Below are 23,188 nucleotides of genomic sequence, written 5' to 3'. Positions count from 1 at the left end.
CAGCCGTTAAACTGTATCTGATGAAGGTCCATCCCTTTCTCAGTTACAGAAACACAAACAGCACAATGTACTCCAGGTGCCCTCTCAGTAACACCTCATACAGCTGCAGTGACACATCTCTTTGTTTTGAATGATTCTGTTGGCAAAATGTGCCAATATTTTAGATTTCCACCTTTTTAAGTATCAACAGACTAATATGGGCTGAATAGCCTTCTCTTATCCCTCTGTAAGAGGCCCATAGGGACAGAATTGCTTTGGCCTGTTGCTGAGCAGCAATCTCAATGCTCTGTCTCCAGGTTATGAAAGGATTTGATAACAGGGCACTTAAAACCAGGAGGAGCCTCATACTGGTCAATAAGGATTATACTTTGGGTTAAGGTATCTAGAAACCTGCCCACCTGACTTTTTTTTATGCAACCAATTTGTTATTTTATAACTGCCTCATTTCATAAACAGACTGGAACACATATAGACCACTGCAGTGCCTTTTAATACTCTCATATACAAGTTTTAAAAAAAGATTCAAACATTTAAAGATTTTTGGTCCATCCCTCAGCAACCCTCATCCATTACATCCAAACCCGGTAAATGTTCCCTTTTATAGTGATATGAAAAATGAGGTGTGGAACTGGTTAGCTGAGCCTGTTTGTTTAGTCATGATTTGGAGATTGCCGGTGTTGGCCTGGGGTGTACAAAGTTAAAAATCACACAACACCAGGTTTTCGTCCAACTGGTTTAATTGGAAGCACACTAGCTTTCAGAGCGCCACTCCTTCATCAGGTGATAGTGGAGGACACACTTCCCCATATTTCCACAACATTTTTTCAGTTAATTAACTGTCTCTTTCTGTCTTTAATGTGAATCTTTCTGTCCCTCTGTTTCTTTCCCTGGCCTTTGTTTATGTCTCTCTAGTGTATCGAGTGCTGGCATTGTGAAGCTCAGAAATAGGGAAATGGTGTGTGTCAGGCTGTTTTTCACTTCCTGGTATGTCCCACGTGATGGTCCATGGACAGGGGTGTTTCAGAAGTTATGAGATACATCCTTATAACTTGGTCTGTACCTGTATTTGTCCCTCTCAGGTGATCTTCCGATCGAGGAAGCCCCTCAAATAAAGGGCCAGGGATCTAAAGTGTGTGACAATGCTGTCACTTTTAAAAAAAAGATTATTTTCTCCTTTCTTTAAATAAGAGATTTGCCTACTAAACTGCCTACTAAAAACGGCTTAAGTAAATAACTTACGACACTTTTAGGGTTTATAATAAATAGCAGTAACAACGGCCTAGTAACTTATCCCCAGCTGCTACTCTCTCTGAAACCTGACCTGAAGCTGTTTCCTCCTGAATTGGAGAACTGTATGCGAGAATGTATGTCTGAAAGTTCCATTTTTCCAAGAGATGTGTTTATGGGATGTTGGTATGTTGGAACAGTTCATTTGTAGAAGGTGCTGTATCCATTATTCGGTTATGGTTTCCAATAGTTAAATTATTCTAAATTCCTCTTCATTTTGTATGGCTTTTCATTAGAGTCTTTAAGTATGTTGTGTTTTGCTTAATGGTGAGTGGTTTGACTAGCAGCATCATATCTGGAACTCCCACTTCACATCCACCTTTAAAATAAGGAAAGGTTTGGCATCCAAGCTACCTCGTTATACTAGTTTGAGGCAGTCTGGTTAGTCTATAGCAAACTGGGGACTCTTGTCTGGGTCTAAACCGATAATATCAAATTGGGTTTAGAATTACAATCCCTACAGTGTGCAAACAGGCTATTCGACCCAACAAATCCACACCGACCCTCCGAGAAGTAACCTACCCAGACCCATTCCTCTACCCTATTATTACACATTTACCTCAACTAAGGCACCTAACCCACACATCCCTGAAAACTTTGAACAACTAACCATGACCAATTCACCTGACATGCACATCTTTGGGTTGTGGGAGGAAACCAGAGCATCCAGAATAAGCTCACGCAGACACTGGAGAGTATGCGCCGGGAGGCTATTGGGTTCAAAGGTCGTGTATGATAGTTGTTCGTTTCTTTGGTTCCGGATGTTGAATTCGGATGTTTTAAGCAGTGTTTTATGTATAAACATTCGTTCAGTGAATAAGAGTTCGCTGGGTGTGGAAGAAATGAAGTTGGGTGTTTTACAAAAGTTAATGAAGGCAAAGCTGTAGGAATTGGCAGACAAGCTGGAGTTGGAATTGTGTTTGTCTGTGAGAAAATGAGAGATAATTACAGCTAGAGCTTGGCAATTGCATGTTGTGGAATCGCCATCAGAGTATTTGAAAATGGCTAGAATTCAATTTCAAATGAGGCGCCTTGAACATGAGAAGGAATTTAAACTGTTTGAATTATGATGAAAAGTAGAAATAAAAGAAAAGGAAATGAAGAAGAAAGAAAGAAAAAGAGAGAAGAAAAGAAGAGAGTTTCAACTTCAAATGTTAGTAATTAGAGAGGAAAGTTGACATATAGGGTCGAGATGAAGGTAGATTGTAGGCTGGATAAGGAGGATAGTGAGGATGAGCAAATTATCTAAATTTGATGAGAAGAATGGGGGAGCCTTTTTAATATCATTTGAGAAAGTAGCTAAACAAATGCAGTGCCCAGTGACCATGTGGATTTAGTTGCTTCAAACAAAGCTGTTAGGTATTTGCATCCCTATCGGAGGTGGTATCTGAGGAGGAGGAGGGGGTGAAGAAAGCCATCTGAAGGGCATAGGAGCTTGTGCCAGAAGCCGACAGACAGTGTTTCAGGAATCTAAAATAGCGTCCATGGTTAAATGCACATTGAGTTTGAAAGAATCAAACAAAGTAAATTTGAAACGTGGGGAAGGCTATTAACAACAGAGCAAAGCTATAGCACTGTTAGAGAGATTCTTGTTTTGGAGAAGTTCAACAATTCACTTCCTGCAGTCATGACAACTCGTGTGGAAGAGCAAAGAGTTACAATGGCAAGATTAGAAGCTGAAATGGCTGATGATAATGATTTGGTTCAGAAATCAAAGGCTGGTTTCTGTGAGGGATTGAGAAGGATGTGCGAGATCTTCTTAAAACATATCCCTGTGAGAGTAAGGTTTATTGGCATAGGCCAGGAGTAGCAGGTAAAGGGGCTACAACATTAAGAGGCACAGGAGCATGTAATTCTTTTATGCTGAAAAATGAGCAGCTATGTCATTCAGAAGGACTATTGAAGAGATGAGAAGTGCTCCATTACGTAATGTGTGTTTGGAGTGTCCAGTGGAAACATCAACAGATTTATTCCACAATGAGGAAGGAGGCCTTGAGCTTGGTGTTAGCGTTACAACATTTCAGCATTTCAATTGCCAATAACATACCTGAGACAAATCTTTATCAATGATCACGACCCCTTAAAGTTATTGAAGAAGTTTAGGGCGACGAATACCAGTCTGTTTCGATTGAGCTGATTATTGCTGCTATTCAATTTGAAATTATACCGGTGATAGGGCGAGAAACCTAAGATTTGACACTTTGTTGAGACTTGGATGACGAATGACAAAGGCATTCTGTGGCAGGAGTAAAATGACTGAAATCGAATCGAGTTGTGAACATTTGTATGCTCAGAGTCAGTGTAATATATATGCATTTCAGTCTACTAATAGAGTTCGATTAGCAGGTCTAAAATTAATCTATTTTTGTATATTGATGGATCATTTTAATAAAGGTGAGTTGTGAGTTTACTATCACTGTAAAGAGGTTATGTTCCCTTAGGTTGTTTTTGAAGGGAGGTTCTAAAGGCAGAGGTGCCGAACTGCTGTCTGAACACAGTTTAAGGAAATAACTGAGGAGGTCTTCAGGTTTTATTAAATGGTGATAACAATCGAAGGGCAGTGGGCAGCTCTCCCAGACCAGGTTTTCTCGTTTTGTTTTTATTTGCAGCATTCAGAAGCTGCTGGGGATCCTCGAAGGGTTGGAAGTATCAATACATGATCCCCAGCTGCTTTTATCTCTGAGATCTCTGTTCATGTTGTTTCCTCCTGGATCAGAACATTGCATGTAAGAATCTGTATTTGAATATATCTTTGTGCCAAGCAGTGTATACCAAGAAGGTACAATATCTATTGTTGTGTAAGTGTTCCAACATATAAGCTATCCCAAAATGTTTTTTTCTTCGATTGGATTTGAAACAAAACGTTTGAATAGATTATATTTTGCTTCATGTCGAGAGGTTTGACCAGTCACAACATATCTGGAATGCATACTTCACATCTATGTTTAAAATAAGAATAGGTTCGGGTCTAAGCGGCCTTCTTAAAATATTTTGCGGGGATCTGGTCTGGTCCACAACACTTGTAGCCGAGGGGTTTCTGACTGACTCCTGTAATTGAAAATTTAGTGGAGTAGCTGGGTATGATTTGCTGGAGGATGTGCTATGAGCTGCCTCAGACATTCAGGGAGATCTGAGGATTTAGTGAGCCAACTCTGGATGGAGCATGGGGACTGTAGTTACAGCATCTGAGCCTGCAACATGAACAACAAATGAAGCAGAGGCTGCAGAGAAGGGAAACTCTGAAACCACGGAGTGAGTGTGTGTGGGGCAAAGGATCTGCTGTATCCACCCCAAGTATTCTATGAACAGCTTCCCAAGCTACACTTAACCCAGGAGCAGATAGTGAGGGTGCCCTGACTGAACAAGGAGCTGGTCACAGAGTGGTGTCACCTCCTTCAACACTTCCTGCAGCTTCACACCAGGGAGCGGGTGGTGATGCCAGTGGCTGTTAGGGTCACTGTTTCAATCAGCTTCTATGATTCATAATTTTCTAGGCAGAACTAGGTGACATATCCATCATTTCCCAGTATCTCAACATTGATGTCACCATTCGGTGATGGAGGGTATATATATGTTGGATGAGGTAAATACATTGTTTCTCCCACAGCAGGGAGCTGCCGGGTGTATTCAGTATAGTGGTATTCCCGATGGTGTGCATGGCATCTGCAGAATACCCATGTCAATGGGGAGAGGTAGTCTCTCTCTCTCTCTGTTAATGTTACAGTATGCCCAAGCACAGTACATCATGTTGGTGAATACCCACTGTCCTGGCAGCAGTCATGGTCTCTTCATTCAGAAGCAGTCAGCCATTCCCATCGTCATTGGGTCTCCACGTAGAAAGAAATGAATATATCTCAGATAAAGGCCGTCCCCTTGATGCACATTTCAAAATATCATCCCCACCACCAATCAACCACATCAAAGTATTCCATGTGTACGGAGAGCAATTGTGTCAATTGGAGTGTCTGGGAGCATTTGATCAGGGATGGAGCAAAACCTCCCATGTCTGAACGGGTCTGAGTGAACCCCCTAGTACACAGTATCAATAAGTCCTAAAATCCCTCTCCATTTCAGTAACATATTGCTTTCTGTTATTCCTGTAAATGAAATGACAGGTTATATCATGTTGATTTCCACCTGCCAAACTATTATCTATTGCCTTTACCTCTCTGAATCTATTTGCAGACTCTCCACCCTCTCTTGATAATTTAATCTCTTGCTTACCACAGCGACATCACCAAACTCAGCATCTGTATATCTGTTCCATCCTCCTGATCATTAATAAAGACTGTAAATAGTTGAGAACTAAGTACTGGTTACTCTGTGACCCTACTGGTTACGTTCTGTCTCACTCATTGAGACTGATTTATCCTGAGTGCCTGCTCCTGCATGATACCCTCTCCTTCCCCATTCATATGCAACACAGTCGAAGGGTTGAAAAAGAACAAGGAGCATCTGTGAGGAATCCAACCCCGCGATGAGGCTGATGTCAACGCGCCCTCTGTTCGACATTCTTGCCATCTCTCTATCCTAAACCTCTGGTCTCTTATTGTAGATTGTGCCACATGAAAAAAAATCCACTCCATATCTACACATTCAATGATTTTTAGTATTTCACAGCCCTCAATGAGCTTTCCTTTCATTCTTATAAACTGGAGAGTATAAGCCTAAACTGCTCAATTTCTCTTCATAAGTCAAACACTTCAAATAAGGAATCAATCTGATGAAGCTCTTCTGAATTGCCTCCAATGGAAATACCTCATTCTGCAGGATACCCAAACTGTACTCCAGTTGCAGCCTCACTAATGCCTTTTATAGCTACACCAACACGCCCTACCTTTCTACTCTATCCTTTTATAAATAAACACTGAAATTATGCTTGCATTTCTCATTACTTGCAGTGCCCACAGGCAGGTTTTCTGTGATATGAAAGCAGACACTCAGATCCGTCTGCACCTAAACACTTTGATCTTTTTCTCCATTTAGATAATAATTTGTCTTTCTATTATACTGGCCAACTTGAATAGCCCAATATTTATTCACTTTAATTTTCCTTGCTAAATGTTGGCCCATTCACCCAACCTATCCATATGTTTTAAAATCTCTTGCATAATCATTCCGAAGTAATTTCCCACCGATGTTAGTGTCATCTGAAAATGTGGCATCGTATTTTCTATCCCATCAACCGAGTACAGTAATACCATCGATCGCAAATGGTTGAAGCATGAGTTCTGAAATCAATGGCACCCCAGAAATTGCATTTGGCAAAATAAAAGGACACATTTATTCCATGTGACTGCATTTTGTTGGTTAACCAATCCTCCATCCAAGTTAATAAATTACCCCTAACCCCATGTTGTCTGATCTTACCATTTACTCTTTGGAGAAGCGACATATCTGATGCCTTCAGGAAGACCAGATATGTTCCATCTCCCACGATCCACCTTGTTTGTGACATCTTCAAATAACTCAAGCAAACAATTCAAACTTTTAAAACCTTTGTAAAACCATGTTGACTCTGACGGATTGTAGTTTAACTTTGCAAATGTCCTGAACAATGGACTCTCACAATTAGCCTTAAATTATAATAGTTTATTGTTACACTTCAGTCCCTAATGTATACCATTATTATAGGTTCTTCCCTTTCCTCAGCCTTTACGTTTTCTTTGAATTCCTGTTTAACAGGCACAAGGCTTTCAAAGGTCTGCTCCAATTGCTGTGAAAGAGCCATGTGTGGCTGAATGGACTCATCATCCTGCTGGTGTACAATATCGATGGGCTGACATCTTTCTGGAATTCCCATTTTGTCATCTCCAAGGCCAGAATGACCTCTGCAAGTTGATGCTTTAGAAGATTGGGAGACTATGGAATCTTCCTGTTGCTGTGTAACATTTTGAGAGGCTGATGGGTCTTCTCATACTTCTCCATAACAGGTGGATATACTAAACGGTCTCCTCATGTATCCCAGAGATGGGACCGAGGGATTGATTGGTCTTCTCTTGTTCCCATACAACAGACACGTGTCTAAATTACCTCTTCCTTTCTCATGAAAGAACTCTCAGATAGTTTTTTATCCTTATCCAATTCCCTTGCAATACGCTAGGTAGGTCTGAATGGCCTCCTGTTATCCCTGTGTAACAATCTCCAGTCACTGTGTGACCTCTTCCAGTTCCTATGTTACAGACTTGAGGCGGCTGAATGGACTGATCTTGTTGCTGTTTAACAGGATACTGGTGCAGCATGGCCTACTGTTATAGGCTCGAGTGGCTGATTGGCCTCCTTCTGTAAATGTATATCAGTCTACAGGGGCTGAATAGCCTCGTCCTGTTTTGATGTAACAGGCTCGAAGGCCTGAATATTCTCCTGTTGTTCCTGTGTAACAGGCTGCAGAACGGAATGGATTCGTCCATTATCTGCGTAATTCGCTTCATTTGTTGACTCCTTCTGTCATCTATGTTCAAATAAGATCATCTTTAATTTTTGTAATCTCCAATGGCTACTGGGTCAACCTGATCATCGTTTCGGTATAAGCTAGCACCTTCATTGCAGGAATCAGTTGAGGGAACCATCTCTGAGCTGCTTCCAATATAACAACATCCTTTCTTCATTGAAGAGATTAAATCTGTACACACTACTCTAGATGTCATCTCACTAAGAACCTGTACAGCAGCAGCAACACTTTACCAGCCTTTTGTAAGGTTCCCACCCAGGTTAGAGCTGTCTCAGCTCTCTGGGGGAAACAAAGCATTGCTGGACGATCATTGTCCTTCTCTACTCCATCAGTATAATGGGAGCTCTGCAGAAATTAAAGTTTGAGAAGATCAAAAATGATGTGGCGAGATGATCTCTACTATTAATCTACCCAGAGCCCATGTCGCTCAGATTCCACAGAATCGAGTAAGGTGGAGCGCAAAAACAGCAAGGAGGAGCAAACATTGATGGGAGTTATATATCAAAGTGAAAGCTGCAATACAAATTTTGGACATGTTATAAAACAGGAAATGATATACACATTTGTGGGTACTTCAGTAATAATGTACTGTTTAAATTATATCTAAACTGTGTTAACCCAATTGAATGCTAATGCTGGGAAAACTGGATTTCATAACCACGTGTGAGATGGTTTACATTAACATTATGTCGAGCACTGAGCTCGAGATCAGGTTATTTAGGAATTGGTGTTGAGTGATCAGAAGAGTTAATTGAAAATTTTGCTGTCAAGGACCTTTTGGGAACAATGACCACAATGTATTGGTTTTCTTTTATGCTGTTTGAGTACACGACAGTTTTTGTTTTATTTGAAATAACCGTTATAAATCTGAGTCATGCCAGCCATGAAGGTGTGAGGAGAATGTGGGGCCTACAGATGCTGGAGATCAGAGTCGAAGAGTGTGGTGCTGGAAAAGCACAGTCAGGCAGCATTCTAAGAGTAGATAAATCGATTTTTCGGGCATAAGCCCTTCATCAGGAATGAAGCTTCTGGGCCAAGGGGGCTGAGAGATAAATGGGAAGGGGGTGTGGCAGGGGGGAGGTAGCTGGGATTGTGATATGTAGATGAAGGTGGGGTTGAAAGTGATAGGTGACGAAGGGAGACAGAATGCCTCATCTACTGCATCCATTAAACCCAATGTGGTCTTCTCTACATTGGTGATGCAGGAGGTCAACTTTTGGATCATTTCAGAGAAATCTCTAGGACAGCCACATTGAATAAATCCATCATCTTGTGGCTGAGCACTTTAACTCCCCCTCCCACTCTGCCAAGTACATGAGGATCCTGGGCCTGCTCCATCGCAAAATCCACGCCACCAGAAGCCTGGAGGAAGAAAGCTTCCGCTTCTGCCTTGGGACCCTCCAACCACAGGGGATCATAATGGATTTCCCCATTTCCCATTTTCCCTATTCCCACCTTATCCTACTCCAAACTTCCAAATCAGCACCGCCCTTTTGAACATTCCTATGTGGCCACCTTCCTCCCCATCAGTCTGTTCCACCCTCCTTCCTCTCTGACTATCACTTTCAAACCCACCTTCATCACCTATTAGATGAAAGGAGGCAGCTTAGAAAAATGCCAAGTGTTGCAGTAAGCCAGTGGATTCATAGAAATGTCGGACCCAGCAAAGGATGATCAAGAGACTGAGAAGAAAATCAAAAAGAGAAAAAGCGTGCAAACGAAAGAAAAACATAAAGACTGCTAAAAAGCGTCTATCGATGTATGAAAAAGATAAAAACAAGGTCAGATGTGGAGCAGTTGGTGCGTGTTCAGGATAATTTATTGCAGAGAACAGAGAAATCGCAGGGAAAAGAAACCGTTTCTTTGCATCTATCTTCATGGAAGAATGTCCAGAAATTCTTCCAGAAATACCAAGTGACCATGGGACTTGTGTAAGTAACGTCTAAGATCATTCTTATCAGTGTTGGGGTTATTTTTGCAAAGAAAGCTGGATTGAGTATTTATAAATCTGACAGACTAGATGCACATCATACAAGAATTTCAGAGGAAGCAGCAATAGACATGTTGATTGCATCGCGGATTTTCACTTTATTTTCCGACACATTCCCGAAAGGCATTTAGCCAATCTGGATAAGGCAAAGCTTATAAATATTGTCCAATAGTTTAAGAAACGATTAATTTGGAGAATGGTGAACTACAGACCAGTTATCTTGTCATCCGCAGTCAGGTATCTCTTGGACTCGATTACAAAGAACATGCTACTATATATTTAGAAGGTAATAACATAACTGGGGAGTGTGAGAATGTACCAATGGAAGGAAAACCAGAAGTGTCAACCATTATTTGGAGTGGTTTGAAGATGATTCTTGTGGACACAGGCAATGAGGAACCATTGGATCACGTATAGTTGGATATTCATGAGCTTTTTTTTAAAGAACTCACACAGCAAGTTCATAAGAAAGATTAAAGCGAGAGGTATTGGGAAGAGCATATGCAAATGGAAAGTAAAAATTAGGTTTACATTCATGTGAATGTAATTGGAAGATAGAGGATGTCGTGCACCAGTTGCATCGAGCGTTGGTGAGACTAAATGTAGAATATTGTGTATCGTTCACAGTCCCAATCTAAGAAAGAATATACTGACTACAGAGGAACTGCAAAAGGTATTATCCAGATTTATCCGTAAAATGGCAAGATTGTCTGATGGGGCACCTCAGCCTGTAATCTCGAGTTTCAAAACATGAAAGTTGATTGTGGTGAATCTTAGAAACATCGAAAGGACTGAATAACAGAGGGACATGAAGAAGTACAAGTAGACGAGATAAGGGAGAAACCCACGATATTCCACACGGCAAGTAGAACAGAATAATCAGCAAACAGTTAGTGTCCATTAGAAACCAAGTGGCAATCTGTGTGTCAAGCTGCAGAACATTGATCGATTGTTACATGAGACTTTCACAACTACTTTACTTGGAAGGAGGAGGAGGCAGTTACAGAATTCAAGAAGATGGACTGGGAAGCTCTTGAACAGATTGATGTAAAACATGAGAAAGGATTTGAGGCTTTGTTCTGTACAAATTTGGACCAATCTCCATGTCTGAATGAGTTGTATCACAGGCGGCTGTTGGGGTCGATGGAGGTAAGACCCTGACTGAATATTTTAATTAGAATCTGACCATAGGGGAGGTGCCAGAGAACTGGAGAACTGCTAATACGATTCCACTTCACAGTAAGGGTGGGAAAGATAGACCAAGGAACTATAGACCAGTGAGTATTAGATCACTGTTCAGGAAACTACTGGAGAATAGGGGAGGATAAAATCGAACTCCAATCAGAGTCACAAGGTTTGATCAGGGATAATTATCATGACTTTATCAGAAGGAAGTCACATCCAATGGATTTGATTGAATTAGTTTGAGGAGATCGATTATATAGTTTTGTAGGAAGGCCTTTGACAAATTTCCACCTGGGAAACTGAAAAATAAAATGAAATCTCACAATATGATGGATAACTTGACAAGTTACAACGAAAATTGTCTTAGTGGCAGGAGACAGAGGGTGATGGAAGAAGGCTGTTTGTGTGACTGGAGACCAGTGTCCCCTGGTGTACCACAGGGATCAGTGCTGTGTCCCTTATTGTTTGTGTTATTCATAACAAAATATAGATGTGAATGTGGAGGGGGCGAGGTGGAGAGGTGGGGGAGGTGTGATAAGTAAGTGTATGTTTGACATAAAGATTGGCTGAGTGGTTCGCAGTGAGGAGGAAGGCCTTAAGTTACAGGAAGATGCAGATGGAATGGTCAGATGGGCAGATCAATGGCAGATGGAATGTAACCCTGATAAATATGAGGTGATGCACTTTGGGAGAAGGAACCAGGCAGGGGAGGACACAATGTATGGCAGCACACTGGGAAGCTCAGATTGTGCTTCTCCACACATCCCTGAATGTGACTGGACAGGTTAATGCTTAAAAATGTGTTGCTGGAAAAGCGCAGCAGGTCAGGCAACATCAACGGAGCGGGAGAATCGATATTTCGGGCAGATTCCTGAAGAAGGCTTATGCCCGAAACGTCGATTCTGCTGCTCCTTTGATGCTGCCTGACCTGCTGCGCTTTTCCAGCAACACATTTTTTAAGCTCTGATCTCCAGCATCTGCAGTCCTCACTTTCTCCTTGTAGAGTATAAGAGCAATACAGGGCTTTGGTTCGGACAAAATGGAATACTGTATGTAGCTCCGGGAACCAGATTCCAGGAAGGATGTGATTGTACTGGAGAGGGTGCAGAGGTGATTCACCAGGATGTTTTCTGGGATGGAGCATATCAGCTATGGAGAGAGTCTGGATAAGCTCGGGTTGTTTCCTTTGGATCAGAGAAAGCTGAGGAGTCAGTGATTCAGAAGGATAAGATTATAAGGGACATGGACAGGGTGGATAGACAGCAGCTGTTCCTTTTAGTGAGAGGGTCAAGAACAAAGGAGCACACTTTTAAAGTGAAGAGTTTGCGGTTCAGAGATGATTTAAACATTTTTTCACCTCGAGGTGTGGGGTTCAGGGATTACTTCGTGAGAGGGGAATGATCACCTCACAATCGTTAAAAAGCACTTGGACGAGCAATTGGAAGTGTCATAACATTCCAGGCTATGGGCCTGGTGTAGGAAAGTGGGACTAGTATAGATCGTGCTGTATTTCTGTCGGCACAGAGTCTATGCCCCTGTGAGTGTATGGTGTGGAAGGTCAGTTATTGAGCAGTTTAAGGCAGGAATTGATGAGTTTCTGAAGAGTTATATTCATAAGGGTTATAAGAGTGAACTGTATTTGCTTGTTAAATTACGTCAATGTTAGAAATATGAGAAAACAAGTGCAGTTTCCTTACTGTTTGAAACCAGAGAATGCAAAATGGGGAACAGGGAAATGGCAGAACTATGAAGCCACTACTTCTGTTCTGTCTTCACAAAACTTTCTAACAATACAAGGAAAACCGAGTCTGGTGTGGGAAAATGATAGAGTACATTGAACTTAGAACATAGTAAGTAAATGGTTTAGGAGAAATTATTGTGGCGGAAAGTAATGGTCATAGACAACACGAACATAGATTTATGAAATGGGAATGATGTTTGAGAAACAAACTGGGAGACAAATGAAAGAGAAGCAATGATGTAAAACATTATGATTTTTAGAGAAATGTTGGTAAAGCTCCAAGCTCAATTTGCAAAATCAAATCTGAGTGGATTGGGGCGAATATATGGCAATGTTTCCAGAATGGGACAGCTGGCAGGAAACGGTGAATAGAAATAAACAGACTCGTCAAGCAACAGCCTGACATTTTCTGAAAGGTATGATTCTGTGAGTATGACTATGTCCCAGACTCCCCAATACCTTCCTCGGATATCTCCTGTCTCATCAGTAGGACGGACACAACAGAAGTGGCGGTACAGTGGGAGACAGTTGGAAGGGCATTGCCCTTGGAGTCCTCAACAGTAACTCTGTATCCCATGAATTCTCATGGCATTAGTTTGCACATGGGAAAGGAAACTTCCTGCTGATTACCATGTACCAGCCTCTCTCAACAGATGAATCAGTACACCTCCATGCTGACCAACACTTGGAGGAAGCACTGAGGGTAGCACGTACGCAAGATGGACTCTGGGTGGGGAATTTCAATGTTCACCACCAACAGTATCTCAGCTACAGCATTACAGATCGAGCTGGCCGGGTCCTAAAGGATATAACTGGCGGCAGGTGGTGAAGGAACCAACAAGAGGAAAATACATACTTGACCACAGCCTTACTAATCTGCCAGTTGCGGAAGTATCTGTCCATGACAGTATCGGTAAGAGTGACCACCGCATCGTCATTGTGGAGACAAAGTCACACCTGCATATTGAGAATAACCTCCACCATTTTGGGTGGTACTATCACGGTGCTTAATAGGGCAGACTTCGAACAGATCTAGCAGCTCAAATCTGGATGTCCATTAGGTGTTGTGGGTCATCAATTGCAGTGGAATTGTCCTCCCGCATAACCTCATGGCCCGGCATATCCCCCTCGCAACAATTGCCATCAATCCAGAGAATCAACCTTGGTTCAATGGAGTGTGCAGGGTGGCAGGAGCAGCACCAGGCATACCTGACAATGAGGTGTCAGCCTGGTGAAGCCACCAATCAGGACTACTTGTGCACCAAACAGCATAAGCAGTAAGTGATAGACAGAGCTAAGTGATCCCACAAGCAATGGTTCAGATCTAAGCTCTGCAGCCCTTCTTCATCTTGTCGAGAAACGTTGGGGGCAATTAAACAATTCACTGGCGGAAGAGATTCCACAAATAACCCCTTCCTCCATGATGGAAGAGGCCAGCACTTTAGTGTATAAGATAAGGCTGATGTATTCGCAACAATCTTCAGTCAGAAATGCTGAGCGGATGCTCCATTTCAGACTCCTCCAGTGGTCGTCAGCAATTCAGTTACCAGTCATCAACCAATTTGGTTCAGTCCACACGATATCCAGAAACGATTGGAGATACTGGATACCCCATAGGGTCCATACTCTGACAACATTCTGGCAATAGTACTGAACATTTGTTCTCCATAACTTGTCTCTCCCCGAACCAAACTGTTTCAATACAGTTGCAACAATGGCTTTTCCTCATTATGTGGAAAATTACCCCAAGTGTCTCCTGTATATTAAAAGGAGAACAAATCCAATCCGGCCAATTACCACCCCATCAGTCTACTCTCGATCATCAGTAAAGTGGTGGAAGTTCTCAGTGCTTTTAAGCAGCATCTGCTCAGCAATACCCTGATCAATGACGCCCAGTTTGGGCTCCACCAGGGCCACTCAGCAGCTGACCTCATTACCGTGGTTCAAACATGGACAAAAGAGCTGAATTCCAGAGGTAGGGTGAGAGTTACAGCCCTTTAAGTCAAGGCTTCATTCGACCCTGTGTGGTATCAGGGGGCCTTAGCAACACTGGAATCAATGGGTATCAGAGGCAAAATCCCTGCTGGTTAGATTCATACCTGACACATAGGAAGGTGGTCATGGTTGATGAAGGTCAGTCAAGTCAGCTCCGAATCTGTAGGAGTCCCTCGATCAGTGACCGAAAACTTCTTCAGGGCTGCTTCATCAATGACCTTCCCTCCATTTTAAGGTCAGAAGTGGGGATGTTCGCCAATGATTGTACAATGTTCTGCAATGTTTGTGGCTCCTCAGATACTGAAGCAGTCTATGTTCAAACACGACAAGATCTGGACAGTATCCAGGCTAACAAGTGGCAAGTAATATTCATGCCACACAAATGCCACACCATGACCATCACCAATAAAATACAATCTCACCTGCCCCTTGGCATTCAATGGTGTTGCTATCACTGAATCTCCAGTATCAAATTCCTGGTGGGTAATCATTGCTCAGAAACTCACTGGTCTCGCCACATGAACACAGTAACTATCAGAGCAGGTCCAAAGCTAGGAATACTGTGGCGAGTAACTCACATCCTGACTTCCAAATGTCTGTCCATCGTCTACAATGCATAAGTCAGAAGTGTAATAGGAGACTCCCAATTTGCCTGGTTGAGTGCAGCCCCAACAACACTCAAGAACCTTAATACCATCCAGGACAAAGCAACCAGTTTGACTGTCCCTTCATCCACAATGCTCCACCATCAACGCTCAGCACCAGCAGCAGCAGTGTTTTACGATCGACATGCTGCCATGAAATGATTCACCAAAGATCCTCAGAGACCATCTTCCCAACTCACGACCATGTCTATGTAGAAGGACAAGGGCTACAGATTTATGGGAATACCATCATCTTCAGGTTCCACTCCAAGCCATTCACCATCCTGACTTGGAAATTTATCACCGCTCCTTCACAGTCACTGGGTCAGAATCCTGGGATTCCCTCCCTAATGGCATTGGAGGTCAATCACAGCAAGGGGACTGTAGCGTTCAACAAGGCAGCTCACCACCACTTTCTCAAGGGCAACTAGGGTCGGGCAATAAATGCTGGCCGAGCCAGTCACACCCAGATTCATGAAATAAATAAATAGAAATTAACAGAGGAAGTTTGCTGAAGTGCCGCAGGGATCGGTGCTTGGGGCCCAGCTGTTCACAATGCCCTTGAAACAATTGGTTACTGGAATCAGATACAATATATCCCAGCCTGCTGACAGCACTAACGGATGTGGGATTGTGAGTGGGTGAGGAGGATGTAAAAAAGCACCGAGAAGACTAAGACAAGTGGAGTGAATGGGTAAATACGTGACAGATGGAGAACAATGTGGATAGAGGTGACGGTGTGCTCTTTGGTGGAAACGATAAATTGGCAGCCTACCATTTGGAAAGGATTGGTAGAAACATGTTGATCTACAAAGGGACGTATGCTTCTTTTTGTTGTTTCCTTCTGCATAAACCTCTGAGGTCCCTGCAGCGCAGTGAGTTCTGCAACCAGAAGAAAATACTGGGCATGGCATTGGCACACTGACCAGTGTATACAGACCCATCAAGTGGGGAGCTGCAACACTGAAAAGGATCTGCATCTCCCTGTACACCAGTCGCTGAAAGGAATATTGAAGAAACAGAAAGCAGTGAGTAAGATAAATGGTGTGTGGACCTTCATTTCAGGGGGATGTGAGTCCGGGAGAAAAGGTGTCTTACTGCAGCTGGACAGGGACTTGGTGAGGTATCATCTTGAACATTGTGCAGTTTTGATCTCCGTACCTAATAAAGGACAAACCTGACATTGATAGAGAGCAGTGAAGGATGACCAGACTGATATCTGGGATGACAGGCTTGAGGTGGGAGCAGAGTTTGGGGTGACTGGGCCAGTATTTCATGGGGTTTCGGAAAATGAGTGGAGATCTCAGTGAAATATACAAAACTCTGACAGGGTGAAACAGATTGGAAGCAGGGATGATAATTCCCCTGGCTGGGACTTGTAAAACAAGTGGCCACAGTGTGCGTTGCATGCAGTCACTCTGCATTGAGATGATAATAAATGTCTGCTCTCGCTGACTGGGGAACCTGGGGAATTCGCTCACACCTGGAAACCGAGACACTGCTTATAAATAAGGATTTAGAGACAGTAAATGGATGGTGGGAGAGCAGGAGTACGGTGTGGAAATGAAGGGCCAACCATCATTGTATTGAATTGGGTAGCAAACTCGATGGACCAAACGTCCTACTGCACCGCATATTTTATAGCTTCACAAGGTTACTCACATTAACGGATATGTATATCGTGTGGGGTAAGTGCATTGAGGAGATTTTTTCCATGAACTAGAATGAGGAGGTAAAATGTGTTTTCCATTCCCGATGTTTCTATGCAGTCTGTGGGAAAGCTCTGTAAATGCTGTCACAAGCTCTCAGTTGTTAGGAAGGAGGTTTCTGCAGGGTCGACAGGACTGTGTTCACATTCCCTTTTCTGACACTGATGCTGAGGCCGGGTGTTCTGTCTGGTTTCATCCGTTCAGACCTCGGAGTAGTTTGATACAAATGAGTGCCCTTCCTTGGGGTTCAGAGACGATTGAAATGTTTATCACATGTCAGGGTCTTTGGAGTCACTTTTAGGCCAGCCCAGGAAATCATGGGAGATTCACTTCCTAAACGTACATTGGAGAAGGAAATTCTGTTTACAATCCATATTGGCTTCAAGGTCACTGTTACTGACCCCAGATTTGAGATCTCGATATTTTATTAATTGTTTTTAACTTCCACCCACTGCCAGAGCATTAGCCTGGTCAGGATTATTAATCCAGTGACATTACCACAACAGCACCATCTCCACATGGGGACCTGTCAAAAACCACACTGAGCAGGTTATTTCTGTGCTGCTTGAAAACTCGTTCAAAAAGAACTCCCACCAATTTGACTGTCATGATGGGACTGAGGAGGTGGTAATTGGTCAGATTGTAATTATTCCCGTTTTAGGGGACGGGACTAAATTGAGTAATTTTCCACATTGCCAGGGAGATGTCAGAGTTGGAGCTGGAATGAAACAGCTTCCCCGGGGACACGGCTTGTTGTGCAGCACAAGTCTTCAGTCCAATTGCAGAAATGGAGGCAGGATCCATTGTCTGTGTCGTATCGACTGTGTTCACCTGTTTCTTCATGTCACGTGCAGCAAATCAAATTGGTTGAAGACTGGCATCTGTGATTTTGTGGGCATCATGATGAGGGTGAGGTGTGTTATCGACTCAACAAAAGATGGTGCAGATAAAACTTCCTTCTCTTTTACACTGATGTACAGGTCTGTTCCATTATTTAAGATGGGAATGTTTGTGGAGCCCTCTCCTCCAGTCATTTGTTTAATCGTCCATCATCATTTATGACTGAATGTGACAGGAGAGCAGTGCTTCGATCAGATCTATTGGTCATGTCCGATAGCTTTAATGAGTTGGCATCAGGTTAAAGTTCATGTGATTCTGACTCTGACATGTTCACCCACACTCGTCACTGAGCCATAGATGGTGTTGATGGTAATGATAGACTGAGGTGTTTCCATGGTAAAAAGTTACAGGTTGTGGTTGAATGCAGGTCTGCTTCTCCTGCTTCTGTGGTCTACAGCACTACGTGAATACACAGTTTCGAGCTGCAATATCTGCAATGCAATTCTGCTGTCTGTTCCCCAATTCTCACTGAGACTCATTCACCCATCAGCCCTGCACTCAGTGACCTAACCTGGTTTCTGATGTGGAAATACTTCCATTTTCAAGCTCTCACTGAGGGTCTGTCTCTCCGGGTCTTGCTTCCAACCTGACACATTCCGCAAAAGCATTTAACTGATCTTAATTCAAATGTTTAATTCACCTGAATCTTTTTTCCTTGAGAAATACCATCTTCTGTGTTTAGAGTCAATGTGTTTCCTCTGTTTCTTTCCCTCACCATGATTAAGAGCTCTGTAGTGTCAGCGATGACAGCGTTATGTAGTGGCAGAGCCAATGAATTCTCTGGATTCCCAATCATCTTCACGACATTGTACATTTTCTCTTTTGGTTTGATGCATTATCACTTATAGCTGCCTTTTTCTCCCATGAGTATGTTTCAAATTCTTGAGGTTGCATTTCTGGTATTATCTTCCGAATTATCCCCAGAACCTCCTCCTGTTTCTGCTCCATGGTCTTTCCTGCTTAGCTCCTCTTCCAATTAACTCTGGCTAGCAACGCCCGCATGTCTTTGTAGTTACATTGCTCCATTATAACCACATTACATCTTGAAGAGAGCGTTAGATATAAACTGAAAGAATGAGTTTTGGGAGATGGGACACGAAGAATAATTGGTGGATTTCTTTACTAGATACAAAGGGAGAATGAGAGATAGGATATAGATATGGAGATGTGGAAAATGAGGCAACCACATTATCGAAAGAAGTGGATAAACATCCCCCAATGTTTTGGCAATGCTTGTGTGCTGTGCTCCTTTGTACAGTGCATGTACAACAGAGTAATATGTTCAAATGCTGAGTCTGATGCCAGAATATTTATCTCCAATAATATGACAGACACGAGTTTTGGAAAGAACCCAGCAGGCCAACATATTGAAGTCCCGGTAGAAAGGAGATTAACTGAAATAAGTTGGGACACCAGAATCAAGAATTTGGAGCACACATCCTGGTAAGAATGAGAGATTAGAGTTAGGAATCCCAGAAAAGGAGGGAACGTTGAGAGGATCAATACATGTTTTAATGTTTTATCAATTTTATACATCATATACATCATTTTTCGTTAACTGTGTCTCTGTTGTTCATTTACAATGTGTTGCGCACATATAAAAAATGCGACTTATCTGCACACACACATTAATTAAACAGTCTATATAAAATCATTTTTCCACCATTGAAACAGTCCTGTTGTTGTGTTACGCGGATACATGAACACCAACTAGCCACCAAAAGACATGACGCACTATCACTATGTTCCATACGTACAGACAAAGAAGGGCACCACTTTGACTGGGACATAGCACACACACATACGAAGACACGCAAGGACCTTCTTAGAGGAATGGTATTCTAACCAGAAGTCCATCAATAAACGCATCAGTTTAGATCCTGTCTACATTCTCTTGTTAAAATAACCGGATTTGACATCACCCACTTTAAGAAACCAAGACCTATAAATAGAGAAGCGGGACCTACCACCAGCGCTTCAGCAGATACTCTGATGATGTCACCTAGTCATGGTGACGAAACTTCTGAAAACATACCTTCAAGTTCAGCGACCTAACTTGCAGAGATATGAATTGTTATTTGTTGTTTATTAGTGGAATTTAGGAGTTCTCTCGCTCATGTTTTGACAGATTATGATGTGAGGTGAGCTTTTCTAGGTGTGTGGTTTTAATTAACAAAGGGGTCCGACATTGATGTCATAACAGTTTTGGGGCCTTGCCGTGTGGCACTTGGACCGACTTGAACAGATTTGAGATACAACAGGTGCCAGCAAATTCCAACTCATTGCAATTAGTGACTTTGATCTTCAAATAAAACCAGTGGGAAAATTCGTTTAATTTTGTTACTTGTGGTTAGTTAAATGAAAAGTGAGGGAAATGGCTTTTAACATTACTAAAGAGGATCCCAAATTTTCCAAGGAAGTTTAGAAAGACAGAAGAAGGACATTTTTTTAGAATTAGCAAATAGGTTGGAATTGGGTTTAACCAGGGACAAAAGGGAAGCTGAAATTGGAATGGAAATGGTTAAGCACTTTGATGTATCAGAGAAATAGGCAACTGCAGTAGAGTTATAAAAATTTAAATTGCAAATGTGGCAACTGGAGTTAGAAGATAAATAAACGGACGGAAACAGAGAGACGAAAGAGAAAGAGAGGAAAAAGAAAGAAAGAGGGGATTTGAAATTCATAAGTTGGGAATTAGACAAGAAAGTTAAATTAACAGGATGGAGATGAAGGGAGAACGTAGGGATGTATACAACTAGGTTAGTAACTTGCCATATTTCGATGAGAAAAATGTCAAAACATTTTTATTTCATTTGAAACAATGGCTAGGCAGATGACGTGTCCAGTGAACTTGTGGGTAATGCTAGTTCAGACTAAACTGTTGGGCACAGCTGGTGAGGTATGTGCAGCGCTGTCAGATGAGGTATCAAGAGATTATCAAGATGTGAAATTGGCTATTTTGATTGGTTATGAATTGGTACTAGAAGCATATAGACAGAAGTTCAGAAAAATAGAGACGGAACCAGGTCAGACTTATATTGAGTTTGAAAGAATTAACCACAGTCATTTTGACAGGTGGGTGCTGGCCTTAAAACTGGATAAGACCTGTGAGGCTTGAAGGGAGATTAATCTGCTGGAGAAGTTAAAAGACTGACTTCCAGAGACAGTAAGAATTAATGTGAATGAATAGAAAGTTCAAGAAGTGAGAAACGCAGCAGAAATGGCAGGTAAATTTGCATTGTGGCATGTGATGAAATTTAGCTTCTGGCAGGAATTTCATCCTGTGAGCGATACAAATTGGGAGAAGGGACGATCACGCATTACAAAGCGAACAGTAGTTCACAATATTTCACTACAGGTGAAGAAAGAAGCCCAAGGGGGTTGAAAGGTGGTGAAAGGCCTCAGGTGCTCTCAATATAACGGAGTGGAACACATAAAATTACAGTGTTGGTGGTTTAAGAAGGGCACAGGGAAAATGTTGTTTTCACTGCAGTAAGCTGGGACACACCGTGATGATCCTTGAAGGAAGGCACTTTGGGGAAAGATGTGGTAGAAGAGGCTAAGCCCAGTGGCATTAGTGAAACTGGTAAAGGAGACCCCAAGTGGAGCCGAGAATCTGCAGGAAATTGCACAGCCTAGGCAAGGGCTGGGTATGGAGGCAGTGCCTGATCCCTCTAAAGAATTCACCTCTGTAGATAAAGTTTACTCAGAAAGAACAGGGGCAGAAGGAGAAGAAGTTATAATTTTGTGAGATACTGTATCTGCTCAGTCTGTAATAATTGAGAAGTGAGGTTCCGGAAAAGCACAACAGATCAGGCAGCATCCAGACAGCAGGACAATCGAATATCGTGCAGAAACCCATCGTCAGGAACATGGTGGGGGGACAAGGGGGCTGAAAGATAAATACGAGGGTAGTAGCTGAGCTGGTGGGAGGGTCATTGGGAAGGCAATAAGGAGATACCGGTGGGAGTGATAGTGATATGTTGGAGGGTAGAATGGAGTCGATAGGTGGAAAGGAAGATGGCTAGTTAGGGCAGTCCAAGAGGGCAGTGCTAGGTTGAACAGTTGGATCTGGGACAGGTTGGTGGAGGGGAGATTTGGAATTTGGTGAAGTCAACGTTGATGCGATACAGTTTGAGGGTTCCAGCTGTCCTACCACCGATAGGAGTCCTATCACCCTCCTGTCCGACCTATCACCATCACACCCTCCCTGCATCTACCTATCACCTTCCAAGCTCCCTTCCACCCAGCTCCACCCTCACCTTCCCATTTATTTCTCAACCTCCTTCCCCCTCCCTTACCTCCCACTTTCCTGATGAAGGATTTATGCCTGAAACGTTAACTCTCCTGCCCCTCGGATGCTGCCGACGTGCTGTGCTTTTCCAGCCCCACACTTTACAACTCTCATCTCCAGCATCTGCAGCCCTCACTTTCTCTCACCCTCTAATAGTAAGAGATGAAAGTGTTTTTCACTCTTTCTGGCATGTTCATCAAGAGCGTGTTAAGATGTGGAATGGGGATAGAAATTCCCTTGTGCAACATCAGGATGGAATGCCAAATCAAGAATAGGGAAGTAACAGTGACAGTGAGTAACAGAGTGTCAGTTCCAGGAATAGAGTTTGTTCTTGGGAACGATTTCGCAGGAGGTGAGGTGGGATAGGCACCCCTTGTGTTGGAGATGCCAAAGGAAAAGTAGGAAATTGGTGAGTTAAAAGAAAATTACCCAGGAATTTTCCAGACTGTGTAGTAACAAGATCCAACTGTCAAAGGTTACAGCAGGAAGGAAAAACGAACGAAAAAGACAAATGGGTTGATGCTCAGTGAACTGACCCCCTGTTTGATGTAACGGTGCAGGAAAAACCTGAACAGGCAGAGGATCAGGCAGAGGTGTTTAGTCCAGAAAGGCGAATGGACTTGCAACAGATATATACACACACATTCACACACACATACACATGCACACACACAGAAAAGGAATCAGAATATATTGTTGAACGTTATTAACTTAAAGATAGAATCATAAAATTAAAATGGAAACCCCGATAGGTCAGTGCAGAAGGGAAATGGGCCGAAGTGCACCAGATTGTGTTTGCAGTAACGTACAGTGTTACAGGCAGCTCATAAACTAACTGCAGGCGGTCACTTCGGTGTACAGAAGACTCAAGCTAAGGTACAGAAGCATTTCTAGTGGCCTGGAATGCACAAGGACGCTGTTAAGTTTTGTTGTACGTGACATACATCCCAAATGGTAGATAAGTAACAGGCAGTAATAAAACCAGCACCTTT

This window comes from Chiloscyllium punctatum, chromosome 13 (assembly GCF_047496795.1).
Source record: "Chiloscyllium punctatum isolate Juve2018m chromosome 13, sChiPun1.3, whole genome shotgun sequence".
Classification (NCBI taxonomy): domain Eukaryota; kingdom Metazoa; phylum Chordata; class Chondrichthyes; order Orectolobiformes; family Hemiscylliidae; genus Chiloscyllium; species Chiloscyllium punctatum.
Note: the sequence above shows the minus strand (reverse complement) of the source record.